Source organism: Oryzias melastigma, linkage group LG23 (assembly GCF_002922805.2).
Source record: "Oryzias melastigma strain HK-1 linkage group LG23, ASM292280v2, whole genome shotgun sequence".
NCBI classification, from domain to species: domain Eukaryota; kingdom Metazoa; phylum Chordata; class Actinopteri; order Beloniformes; family Adrianichthyidae; genus Oryzias; species Oryzias melastigma.
Window position 1 is genome coordinate 3,191,872 of NC_050534.1, and position 10,052 is coordinate 3,201,923.

Here is a 10,052-nt window from a genome sequence, read left to right on the forward strand (position 1 = left end):
GACAATTTTTTTGACGCATTAATCGCGGACTTTCTCATACGTGCCCTTCCATTCCGCGCGCGGGGGCGTCCCGCCCTTTAACTCACCGGCTGCTCTCACTAGATCACACGCGGGTCTCCAGCCTCCGAGCTAAAACAGGCCCGGCGCTAGGACCTGGAGAGCTCCTTCACCCTAACCCGGCTCCAGTTCGCGTCCAGTACTACGTCTGGTGGTACCGGCTCGCGTGCGGCGTCGCGTCTCGAGAGCTGCGGATCCCCAACGTTCTTTTCCAGAGAACATTGCTGCAGTTCCTCTGTCTCATCAAAGGAAGAGAATTCTCTGCACAAAAGAAGAAAATCCTTCAGAACAGCTTCATGCTGCAGAAATACATTTCTTTAGGCTTCCTTGGAAGAAAAAAATGCTTTAAAAAGATGAAAAGAGAAACAAAGAAGTTTCTAGAAGCTGCAGATGCAGTTACAAAGAATAACCAGCAGGTGTCTCACTGTGAGAGTCTCTGGAGTTTGAAAAAGGACTTTAACTGTGAAATGTCCTTATCTATTGTGCTTTGTACAAAAACATCAACACCACGGCCTGGAATTTATTTTTGTGTTGATCAGAGTTTTTATCTTTATAAAATCAGACCAAAATGAATCATTTTATGGTCATTTTACTGTCTCTGATGAGCCGTGTCTCTTTGTTTACTGACCTTTCCAAGACGGTGTCACTCTTCACGCACATTGGACAATGGTAACACGCTGGCGTAGCGTCTCCAGACTATAGAACTCATTGGATCAAACCACTAAATGGTTCCTGAGTGCAGCTGTGTCTCATATTTAGGGACCGTCAACAAATGACAGAATTTTTCTTCAATAGCTCTTAATTATTGGACCAAATCAAACCAAATCACTTTACAATAGTAAAAACAACTAAGAATGATCAGGGACAAAAGTTTAGATTAGCTTTAAAGGCTTTTTCTAATTGTAGTCAATTTTTTGTGTAAATTTTCTGTGAGTAATCCATATATCCACATGTTCTCCGAACTGCAAACCGTTTGTTGTTGACGATCTATAAACTTTTATGCCAGAACTAAAAACACCGGCAGGAAATCGCGGTTTTAAAGGGGAAGCGGGGCTTTTTTTCTGCAATTTGATTGGTTGGGCTATCACATCAATCAAACGTGGCTCTAATTTGATTGGATGTTGGGCCAACACACACGGATGTAAACATACACAGACGGAGAGACCGTGGCGCGGCTTTTTCTCGAAATACTTTATAATATACTTTATAATCCGTGGATTTAGGGGAAAAATAGCAAGTCTTTCCGAGTCAGAGGGCTAAAGTCCGGGTCAAGTCACAAGTTATGTATATCAAAGTCCGAGTCAAGTCACGAGTCAGAGGTAGGAAAGTCCAAGTCGAGTCTAAAGTTGTCAAATTCATGACTCGAGTCTGACTCGAGTCCAAGTCATGTGACTCGAGTCCCCACCTCTGGTGAACATACCTGTCAGGTTGAGCTGAAGCTGATATGTTGTCTTTACTTTCAACACTTATTCACTCGTTTTCAATACTTTAGCTAAAGATGATAAAGTATACACCGCTAGCTAGCTAGCTAGCACAGTCTGCTGTTTTCTTCTGGGTCGTGATAGGAACTTCGTATAGAAACAACTCAAAACTAAAACTCAGTCTCTTATAAATGCAAAAAAATCTCAAACAACAGTTTCAGCCACGAAATAGTAAACTTGGTGAGGAATATATATATATTTTCAAATAAGATTTGAACTGGATATGACATCATTTAAACCATCTGAACCAACGAGATAGAAAGTTGGACGCCATACTGGAATGGTACAGATGCCTGTTTACTGCTGTGTTACAATTGTACCATTAGAGCTTGGCAAACTAGAATGTGACATTTCACTAATAAATTATTAATGTCAGCTGATAAAGGAGAACTTCTAGTAAACATTTGAACAGGATCTGAGTGAGTTTAATCTCAATAATGAACGTTTAGCCTGTTCAAAGTCAGAGGCAGCTTTAGACTTCACACTGTTTCCACGTTTTCTGGCAGGACCACTGATCTTTTTGTTTTATGGAGGATGATCGTAGTATTTGTATGTGGGTTAGACCTCAGATCAGACCAGACGACCCGCTGGTAATCAGATTACTAAGTGGGGAAAAATAACTAGGATTTCCTCAGTACTGAAGAGCCCATCAGCGCTGAATCCCCGTCCAGTGAGTGGACCGGGAAATGTGACGTATGAAAGACCGGCTGCCCACCGTTACGTTGGTGTCCGAGTTCATCTGATCGAGGCTGGGTGGGATTCAGCTGTAGAACGGGAGCCCCCGGCACAGCTATTGGCCATCAGCCAGTTGGCTTATGACGAGCTCTGTGCCGAACACTTTCAATTTTTTTATAGAATTAGTTTTTTAAAAGGATGGCAAACATTTCTCTGGCAAAAAAAATAAAAGTGGTGAAATGGGACATCCTTGAGGAATGCTCACGTTAATGTCAAACGCTGGTGTGGAACCACTGGGTAACATCACAGAAATTTCCACATTTTTGGCCAAAATGTAAATTCTGAAGTGTAGATAACATAAAATGGTGTTCTACGAAATCAAAAGCTTTATAAAAATCTAAAAAAAAAAAAAAAAAATTCTCCTTCATTTGCTGTCTGTATTCATTGATCACTAGTCTTATGTTATTATGGATTGATCTCCCTTTCATGAAGCCAGATTAAGTTTCTGATATTATATCTGAAAGTCCTGCCTGCAGTCGAGCAGAAAATATGTTTGTTAAAAGTTTATAGCCAGAATTTCTGAGAGTTATGAGTCAACGGTTTTCGATAACTCAAGGATCTTTCCTTGGTTTTGGAATTAAAACAATCACACCATGTCTCATATTTAGTGGAAGTAGGCGAGATACAAAGAGTTCTTGGAAAACAAGATTATATTTTTTAAATCGTCCAAAAAGTGTTTATAGAAGTCTCCTGTGAGACCGTCTGATCCTGGGAGTTAAAACGATTTTCTTCCTGTCTTCTTTTTTCCAGATTACCAAAATAGGAAGAATTCTTTTCTCCTTCTATCCGTTCAGCTCTGGATCTTACAAAGGCTCCACGAGCTTTTTGAATTTACATGTTATCCAGTTGAGTTTGTAGACAGGATATTTCCTGTCGGTCATCATCATTTAGATCGGGTTTACTACAATATCTTTTTAATAATGTCACCATTTCCCATTCTTGCTTTTCTCTGTCCCTTTTCACAGTATTACAAAATCTGATGGTGAATTGACAGATTTTATATTTTAAATTTTTCAATTTTTTAGCAGGATCTTTTAGCTCATTAGAGTTGATCTTTTTAATGACATTTTAAATTTCCTTAAATAAATTACACATTTTGGAAGACTTGAATTGTGCGGACAGCAAACTCTGGCTGTAGGTTTACTCTCCAGAATAATAACACTATGGTCAGTCAGTGGTGCAGCAGAAATATCAGAATTAACTGCATAGTCGAAGATGTGATTGCTAACCATCCAGTGATGGATCCTGGATTTAAGACTTTAGTTAGAACTAAACCAGGAAAACTGTATCTTATCGGGGTTTAGGTGTCTCCACACTTCAGTAAGATTATGCTCATTGCAAAATTGTTTAAAAATCGTATCTGAGTGACTAGAATCATATTTGGTAGGAAATTTGTCCAAGAATTAATCATAGACAAGGTTTAAATCACCCCCAACTATAACATGATTGGTTGGATATTTATTTTGAAGTTCTTCTAAGTTCAGGCCAGTTTCTTGTAAAAGGTTTGTATTTTCTCATCTATTGTTATGGATATAACAATGACAGTAAAACCATCAATGCCCACAATAAGAATGACCCAGTGTCCAAACTCGTCAGTCATGTGAGAAATTACTTCACCAGCTGATCTTGTGCCGTGGCTCAAATTAATGCCACATTTATTTAATAAGTTAATGATGTAAATATTTTTTTCACTTTGGCACTTTTAGTCCTCCATACAAAAATAGTATAAAGTATAAAAAAAGTTTAAGGCAAATCTAAATGTTTTTCTTTTGTTTTTTTTAAGCCGTGCAAAGTGTATAATTGTTAATGCATAAAATTGTATTTAATGTTAATTTTTATGTTAATTATTATTGGGTAGAGGCTCTAATACAAGCCCATACAGGTTTTTTGCCTCTTTCTGTACCAACATTTTTTATGTACTTTTATACTTTTTTTTTTTTTTTCGCAATATGTTTTATGCACAAATAAATAGAAATCTAATATCATACATATTGAGATCCAGTTAAGTATTGTTTACAATTCTTTTTAAATAAAGTTTGTGCACATGACCCGGAAGTAAACAGCAGGAAGTGCTAGCCCGTTCTCTCCAGCTCATCGTACCTGCCTGTCTGGATACATTTATTTAAAGGTAAACTCAAAGTTAAAGTCCCATTAGCTGTCACACACCTTGATGTGTGAAATGTGTTCTCTGCATTTGATCCATACCCTGTGGGACCACTGGGCCACAGACACGGCCACACTCAGTCCACTTCAGTTCAGTTCAAAACATTTATTTCAGACTCAGGAACCATTTGGTGGTTTATCACTAATAGTAACCATTATCCTAACCTTGACCCTTTCCTCTGAGTCCGTGCGGCCAAGAAAATAGTTCTGCTCTAGCTGCATGTGTTTTGAAAATACGTGCAAATATGAAGTTTCTTCTTTAAAAATAAAATCATAAACAATGTCCGTACAAAAAGTGATGATCCCTTTAAAACTGGTATAAGCCATTGAAGAGCAGAAGATGTAACTGTTACAGCTCTAAACAACCTTACAGATACACCTAAAAGAATGAAATTCATGGATAAATTAAACATGTATTGTAAATCACCAAAAAGTAATTGTATAGAATCATTACACAGATGGGCATGTATCAATACAAACTTTTATTAATTTTGACAATTGTGACTTATAGATGATGAAAAAAATGAGCCTTAGAAAATAAAAATCTTAAATCAGAAAAATTGAAAAAGGTTTGCTCTCAGCACACACGTCAGACTCAATATTCATTACATTAAATACTCACTACTGCCTCCTATAATTTAATTACTGCATCAAATCTTGACTAAATTCTTTTACATTTTTTTTCTAAAAGAAAAGTATTATTTTCTGTGTGATTTCTTGTGTTTTTTTAGGCTAGCTAAATAACAAAAAGTTCTATCACATTCTTGACAAGAAAAAGGCTTTTCTCTTGTATGAGTTCTCATGTGTGCTTTGAAATTAGATTGGTCACTAAAACATCTGCCACATTCTTTACAACAAAAAGGCTTCTCTCCTGTATGAGTTCTCATGTGTCTTTTGAAATTAAATAGGCCACTAAAACTTTTATCACATTCTTTACAGCAAAAAGGCTTTTCTCCTGTATGAGTTCTCATATGTGATTTGAGATGAGATCTCTGACTAAAACTTTTATCACATTCTTTACATGAAAAAGGCTTCTCTCCTGAATGAGTTCTCATGTGTGTTTCGAGGCCAGATGCATGACTAACATTTTTATCACATTCTTTATGATTTTCAATGTGTACTTGGAGACTAGATAATCGACTAAAACGTTTATCACATTCTTTACATGAAAAAGGCTTCTCTCCTGTATGAGTTAGCATGTGTGTTTTTAGATGAGATAAAAAACTGAAGCTTTTATCACAATCATTACAGACATAAGGTCTTCCATCAGACTCAGTTCTCGTGTGGACAGACACGTTGTGTGAATTTTCTTTTCGTTTACCAGACTTTACAGAGGAAAGTCTCTTTTCTCTTGGAGATTGTTTGCATTTCTCTACCCAAGTTGCCTTCTTGAAGTTTTCTTTAACATCAGAGTCACACAGACTTTCTGACATGAGAGAGTTGTCCACACTTTGGACATGACTTCTGTCTCTTCTCTTTCTCTGATCTCTGTTCTGTGGGTCTGTCTCTTCTTCTGTAGTTGATGTTGATTCTTCATGTTGGCTTAATTCTTCATCCTGACTATCAGTTCCATTAAAGCTCTGCTGATTGTTTAGATCTGCTGCACTTATTTCATTTTCCTCATAAGTAGGAATCTCCATCAAGGTTTCAGTCTCCTGCTTCAGATGAAGCTGCTCGTCATCCTGACTGATGCAGAGTTCTCCTGGTTCCTCTTTCATCAGGGAAGGTTCTGGATCCTGCAGTTCCTCTGGAGTCTGTGGAGGTTCTGGATTCTCCTGGTCCACTCTGAAGTTCCTCTGCTGGTTGCAGAGATCCTCTTCAGTCGACCAATGCTGGGGGAGGACTGCAGGGACACAAACACAAGATGGGGCTATTTTAGAAGTTGACAGAACTTTTGTGTTTTGTCAAGCACCAATAAATTGATCATTGAGGAAAATGTCTGACGAGGTGTGCTTTAGAAGAAATGAATGTCAAACACCAGAGACTGAACTGTCCAACATGCAGCAGAGGACTGGAGCTTCCGTGAAGTCTTTATTTTTGATCATGCAGATCTTGAAGGGCATTATCTGGCTTATACCATGGTTGCTAATGAGTAGAGCAGCCACAAATGATTATTTTAATAGTCGACTAATCACAGAGTATTTTTTCCAAATAGTTGACTTATCAGATCATAAGCAGAGTGGATGTAAAACACAAATCTTAACCATCATTGGCTTCAAACTAACTTAAAATAAAGACAACTAAGTGGATAGTTTATTAAACTTTAAATGAATCGTGCAGCTTCTTTCCTTCATTAATTTATGGTATTAAAACAAGACTATTGTATTTTCCTGAGTTTTTTTTCGTAGTTCAGCCAGGGGTGTGACTTATACTCAGGAGTGATTTATTTGTCTTATTTGTGTTTTTTTAGACATCAATAGGCTCATAAATCTGTTATTTTCCCGGTAAACATCGGTTGTCTCTTGGTTGTTTCTGCTATCAACCACTAGAAGGCGCTGCATCCGAAGTGTTTCCCACTGACAGCAGCAGAAGTGTCAAAACGACATAGAAGAGAAATGATTGTTTTCCTCTTAAACTTTGATATTTTTCTTAGACAGATCAAAAGATTAATATTCTTGTATTTATTTATTTTTTAGCAACGCTGGGCTTGGCAGATTTGTTCTGAAACGTCACTTTTCTCCTAAAAGTTAACTTATACCCCGGAAAAAAAGGTAAATCAAATGAGTTCGGCATTTGAAACGAAAAACTATTTTTCTACAAAGATAAGAGTTTTTGTCTCACTGACTCAAACATAAAAAAATGCATTTTTTGGTGCTGAATGCTCACAACTTTGTTCAACTTTACTACACTCTGACTCCATAGAATATAAAGTGATGACTAATCGACTATTAAATTAGTCGTCTGCTATTTTAATAGTCGATTAGTCGACTAATCGTGGCAGGCTTAATAATATGAGACATAAATATACAATTTGTTATTAGTACTTTCATCTAGTTTTCTTCACAAAAAGCGGACTATTTGATACCCTGTGATGTGTTGTCACGGTAACGGATGTTGAGCTAGCAGCGACCAGACTCTGGATTAACAAAGGAACAGAGTATATACACTAAAGTTCATGATGAATGAAAAAGGCAGCAGTTCAGAACAATGATGTGCAGTCAGAAAGACGATCCAAAGAAAACTCATGAATGAAAAGTATGAATTGTTAGACATCTTTATTTTATACCCTTTTTCTGTGTGGGTTTTCTTTGGTTAAAAAAAGTTTTCTGCTCAAATCCAGGAGAATGTGGCAGCAGAGACATAGACATCTTATTAGTCTAGGTTGGACATGTCCACATGTTTTTATTGGATTTAATATATTTGATTAAGAATTTATTAATTTAATTATACCTCTGGGACGTTTATGTGTTTCAAAGTACAAACAAACCTGACCGGGACATCCCTAGAAAGAATATTTAGCTAATTAATTCAAGTAATAAACCCTCAAAAAGACTAAATCGAATCAAACCTGATGAAGAAGAGGTGAACATACCGATCTGGTCGAGCTGAATCTGTGGTTTCCAGCAGATATCCAGCAGTCTGCGCTGACGACAGAGCTCCTGCTCGTACTGGACGATGGTTCCTTCACAGAGTCCGCAGATATCTTCAGCAGCAGCAGCGAGTCGCTCGCTGATCAACTCTCTCAGAGACTGAAGGGAAGACATGGTTCCTGCAGCTGCAGAAGGTCTTCAGCTCCAACACCACAGTCCTCTGAACAGCAGCAGCTCCGATCTCCAGCTGAGCTAGTCTCACAATCACAGCCACGTTGTCTTTATGTTCAACACTTATCACTCATTTACGACACTTTAGCTCAAGATGATTGTTCGGCACCGAACCGCTCGCTACATATCTGTAGAAACCTCCACCGCCGTCCTCTCAACGCAAGCTAACGCTGCTAGCTAGCTAGCTAGCGCCGCATCCTGTTTACTTCCGGGTCACGTGGTGTATCTTTCTTTAAAAAGATGCGTCAGAAAAGTTTCACTGAATCTCAATGATGTTCATGATGCTTAGATTTTTAAACACTTTTCGTTTATAGCATCATGAATAAAATCTAAATAAATGAAAAAGTTTCGGGTACATTTAACCAAAGCTGGTATGACGTCATCACACTGTAACCAAATGTTCATATCATCATCAAAGCAGGCTTTATAGAGAAAAGGAATAAGGAAAGAAATTCCCTAAAAAAAAATTATATGTAAATGGTTCCGTAACAGACGATTACAATACAATAGCAAAATATGTCATTATATAATAATCATTTTACAAAAATGACAACTGTATAGACAGCGCTGATATTCTTAGCTTACTAACAGAAGTAAAAAAGCAAGTGACACTTAGAAAGAAGAATGTGATGAAAAATTAAAAGTTGAAGAGATAAAATTAGGAATAAAAAATCTCAAACCCAATAAATCACCAGGTAATGATGGTCTAACATCAGAATTTCACCTGAGATTTTCAAGTGATGTTTGTGGGTTTCTTCTTGTAGTCTATAATGAATCTTTTGACTAAGAAGAATTACCAACTCAATGAAACAAGGTCTTATAAATTTGATCCCCAAACCTCATAAAGACCCTTTAATCATAGATAATTGGCATGGTATCACGGTCTAGCCTTGTTTTATTTATTCTTTATCATTTAATTGAACAAAAGGCAAGTTGGTGTAGCTTTGCTGGCTAATTTCCTGTAGCTTAGCCACCGCGCGTTGAACGTGTGAAGCGCGAAGCTGAGTTATTTGATTCAACTTTTATTTTTGGAGGAGTTGGAGCAGAGCATTCGATTTAAACAGAAAAAGGTCCAGCAGCTTACTTGTTAGAAAGGTTATTCATTTAAAAACCACTGAACAGGTTTCTCACGTGCACCTGAGACTGTCAATAGACTCTGCGCGGCACACGCTCTCCAGACAGAGCTGTGACGTCACTGCAATCTCTTTTTTTAGTGAATCAAATAATAATAATAATAAAAAAAAGATCTCGTTCATTGTCATGTTTTAATTACTTATTGTGTGAGTTGGTTTGTGCTTTATCGCAAAATGATGATTTAATGGAAACAGTGTCATTTCAAAACTGTATTTTTCTAAATTCCTAAAATTTAGATAACATTTTAGGCAAATGTGTAATGGAAACACAGCTAGTGATTCTTTTTCTTCTTCCACCTGGTGGGTCACTCCGTCCTTCCTCTCTTTCTTCACTCTTCTCTCTTTAACCCACTGCTGTAGTTTACTCCCAGATAGAAGAAATCAGGAGGACTGGTGGAAGGTCTCTGTCCTGATGCCTCATCCATGAGGTCAAATCAACAGTAGCAGCAGTGGACTCCCACTAAGCTTCTCCTGATGCTGGATACTCACAATCCTGAACACAAAGGATCATAATAGACAGCAGAAAAAAGAAGATACAAATCTTTTATAACATGCATATTTAATATGCATCAAACATGTTATATTCTTAAATAGACAGGGGCAATAAATGACAAAATAGCAATGTGGGGGGTGTTTGTTTTGATTTTGGTACTTTTAAAGGGTAATCAAATAGTGCAGTTGGTTGCTTAATCCATGGAGTGTATCCACAAAGCTGTGTTGCT